The sequence below is a fragment of the Seriola lalandi genome, unplaced genomic scaffold (genome assembly GCF_002814215.2).
Source record: "Seriola lalandi dorsalis isolate HSWRI2012SDOR001 ecotype SW California unplaced genomic scaffold, Sedor1 jcf7180002054663, whole genome shotgun sequence".
Taxonomy (NCBI): domain Eukaryota; kingdom Metazoa; phylum Chordata; class Actinopteri; order Carangiformes; family Carangidae; genus Seriola; species Seriola lalandi.
The window spans coordinates 797,646-801,341 of NW_019525216.1; the positions used below are offsets into that span (position 1 = coordinate 797,646).

The following is a 3,696-nucleotide window of genomic DNA, read 5'->3' on the forward strand; positions in this document are numbered from 1 at the left end:
GCGAAACACAGTAGTTGCTTTGTTGTTGGCTGCACAAACCAACACAGAAGTCTTTTTTTAATCCCTACGCCCGTGGATCTGAAGACCCGGTGGATTAATTTTATTTTTGATGGAAATGTACCCGCTCCAACTCCGAAAGTGTTGTACGTGTGTGCTAACCATTTCACCTCGGACTGCTTTCTCAACAAGGGCCAGTACAATGCAGGATTTGCTACAAGTCTCAAGATAAAGCTTGGATCAGTACCGACTGTCCGTGACCCAACTTTGAACTTGGGAGCTGTAAGTTTTACCATTTTACGTTGCTTTACTGTATGTTCACGAGAGCCTGTTGCGTGTGTTGTTAGCATGGCAGCTAATGTGGCTAACGTTTAGCGTCGTCGACACGCAGCCGGGTATAGCGGGGTACAGATTGTATGTAATTCTTCTGCTTGGTATCGCCGTGTGACATTGATTAGAGCCACCCTGTTAAATGTATTATACTTTAAAGGCTTTTTAGCTGTCTGTAAAGTCGAGCCGGCAAAATTCGGACTAAAAATAGGCTCTGTAGTGATTAGCATAGGTGTCCGGGCTTGTTTATTAGTGCTGTGAAAGTTATTTGTGAGAGTCATGCCTTATGATGGCCGTTTTAAAGTTTATATCATGTTTACAGATACAGTGCCTGTAGGGAATATCTAGATAAGCGCAGAGTTAAGGGGATATGTCCAAGGGTATAGTCTGTAATACACATTTTTTGCATTTTGCACATATAGTGAGCTATTTGCAGCATTTACAAGCTATTGACAACCCAATTTACACATATTTGAGTGCATTTGTTGTTATCATTTTTGCACTGCTTGCAACTGTTGCCATAACTACTGCCTCTGTTTCCTCTGTTCATGCCAGCACATCAAGTGCATCTATACAGCTTCCTGCAACAAGGGATGTTGCATGCCTGACTGACCCACTGTAGGCACACAGTTATCCTTGAAGACTCTTCAGCCTCACATCAGAAGTACAGGTCTGTAGCCATCTGAAGTGCATCTACTTTTGATAAACCTAACAGTCATTTATCAGTCTTGGAATAATGTGCAGGTAAATGAAGCTGTGGTTACTTAGAACTTGTTAGATTGTGTAGGCTAAGGTTTCTGTCAACATTAACATCTTTGATTTTCTCTTTACTGTACCTCCAGACTCTACCTGGCTGCCACGTACTACAATGAAAATGCTGACCGACCACAAGCCCAAACAAAAGAAGGAGAACCACTGTTCAAGGTCCAATTTCCAAAGGTGTGTTATATTATTTTATTTTTCAACAAAAAAATGTTTTGTACACATTGTATTAAGTATTGCACGTATAATGTTATGACAGTTCCATCAACAACAAAATACAGTAAAGAAAATGTCAGGAGGTAGTTAGAAACAGACTTTCAGTCATTGTTTTGTAAAAAACACAGAAGCTGCTTTGGCCATCCCCATCCCAGAGGACCTCCCTGCACAGTTTGAGCGGCCTGAGAGGAGAAGGAGGAGGTCATATCCAGCTCTGTGTCCCGGTTCTATCATGGGGCAGTCTAAAACCCACGTACTGGCATGTGGCGTCAGGAAACTCGGCATGGATGCGCAGGATCACGCAGGCTGGAATGACGACCCAGATTCTGCGACCAAGGAAGCCCCAGCACCAGCTCACAAAGCTCCTATAGGCTAGATACCTGTACTGACTAAAACAACTGGACAGGGCATTTAGTCTTGCAAACATATATCTATGATGTGTCTCACAAATTTTTTTATGGATCCAGTGAATCCTACAGTGCCTCATTTGATGTAAATAAATACTTGATTGTTACTAAAGAAATGACTCCTCTGAATTCATATATTATATGCACACTATCTGCTGATAGAAGAACTTTACAAATCAAAGATCAGCTAAACTAATTCATTTGAGGGTGTGTTACTCTATTTGTGGTGTGTTATTACCATTGTAAAATAATGTGCACTGAAGTAAAACAAGACTGCCTAACATCTTTTATTTAGATTGAAACTATGTTTTAACAAAGAAGCAAAACGTACTGGTGTATTCCTCTCAACCATAAAGGACCGTAGTCAGCGCGGTACATGTTGCAGGGATTGTGGAGGGAGTACACATTGAGGCAGAGCAGCTCCAACCCAGGACGGTCTACCATACATGGTAAATCTTTGTCGATCTCCCATAGCCGTCTGGTAACCTACAGTGAATTGCAAATGGTAAATGCTATGGTTTATTATTAATGTAATGTAATCAAAACAAATTAGTGATTAGTTTGTCCAGTGAGAATGCTACCTGTGGTATCTCCTACCAGCAGATATTCTCAGCTTCTGTGGGCATGGTTGCACAGTTTCCACAGGAGCACCTATCCAAAATATAGAGAAAAATGGTAACATTCACCAAAATATAAAGCTTATGAAATTAAAACACTGACAGGCAGTGGAGCTAAGGTGGGTAAGAAGTAAGCTTGGCTACATATCAAGCGCATATAACATAGGTAATTTATAACATGTCACTTATTGCATATAATGTGGAGCTTGACAACAGTGTAGTGTAGAAAACTGCACAGTTTAATCTTTAACTAAAGATTACTGTTGCTGTCAGACATGTTTATGCTGATTTACAGCTTTCATTGTAATACACAAAATAAATTTACTACATAAAGGAAGATGTCATGATGAGCATCTCTGCTCAAAACATGGAGAAAAATTATTTACTTTACATTTTTTTATTTACAGCATCTATTAAAATATCTGACTAGTACTGACATTGAACCTGTAGCAGTCCACATACAACAAACATTTTCAGACTGTAAAAGTATATCTAAGGAGGCATGACAGATAACTACATTACACAATTCACAATAGTGCTTATTTACCAAAAGAGCTCCCAGTAATGACAGACAATAACAGTTAGCATTAGCTACCTAGCTACATGTTAGTAACTGTGTGCCGGCACTCATCAACAAACTGAAAATGTAATGTCAAAATACACAAAATTGGTTACCAACCATTCAGAAACGTCCTGCTGCAGTTGTAGAGTTTGAACTTCTTCAGCAGCCTCTCCCTCTGGGTCAGATTCTGGATAAAAGTCGTGTGGTTGAACCAAATCGCTACCGACGCCAGGTCGCCTGTCACGGTCACCGTAAACATTAGATTAGAGCATGGTGCCAGAAGCCCAAACGGCAGCCCCTTCCGAAGAGGGGCGTGGTCAGGCGCAGCTCATTTGCATTTAAAGCTACAGACACAGAAACAGCCTGTTCTGAACAGGGCTGAAAAAGAGGGGTTTACAGGCATGCTGAAATTGTAGCGTTAACGCTATATTTAATGATTTACTCTCGTTGAAATGGGGCACCAGTCCTCTAGGAGGACAACAATGAATTACTTCATTGCCAAATTTATCAATCTCATATCGGAAGCCATGACTTTTCGATTCAATGGATCTCCAGTCTCTACGTCAAAAGAATACAACAGGACAACAACTGGGTGTAAATAAAGGAGTTTATTAACTAAACTATCTACAGAGTAAATGCAAGGTGTAATAATCATAAAGATGAAAATAATAATGAAATGAGCAGTGTGATGAGTTGGCAATGGTGGGAGAGAATATGTTATGGCTATACACAATGGCTATACAGCTAATGATACTACATCTACGAATTATGTTTGATAATTAAATATTGCTATATTTCGGCATCA

At 40.0% G+C, this 3,696-nt stretch overlaps 2 long non-coding RNA genes across 2 annotated transcripts; one reads left to right on the forward strand and one right to left on the reverse strand.

Moving 5' to 3' along the window:
• Nucleotides 1-96: 96 nt before the first annotated feature.
• LOC147818263 (uncharacterized) lies at nucleotides 97-1,756 on the forward strand. Its single transcript, XR_015438142.1, has 4 exons — nucleotides 97-279; nucleotides 883-997; nucleotides 1,170-1,266; nucleotides 1,434-1,756. It is a non-coding gene; the product is annotated as an uncharacterized LOC147818263 (long non-coding RNA).
• A 227-nt stretch (nucleotides 1,757-1,983) lies between these two features.
• Nucleotides 1,984-3,148, reverse strand: LOC147818264 (uncharacterized). The gene is made up of 3 exons (XR_015438141.1): nucleotides 3,009-3,148; nucleotides 2,294-2,363; nucleotides 1,984-2,198 (listed from the first exon to the last, which is right to left on the reverse strand). It is a non-coding gene; the product is annotated as an uncharacterized LOC147818264 (long non-coding RNA).
• Between the last annotated feature and the right edge of the window lie 548 nt (nucleotides 3,149-3,696).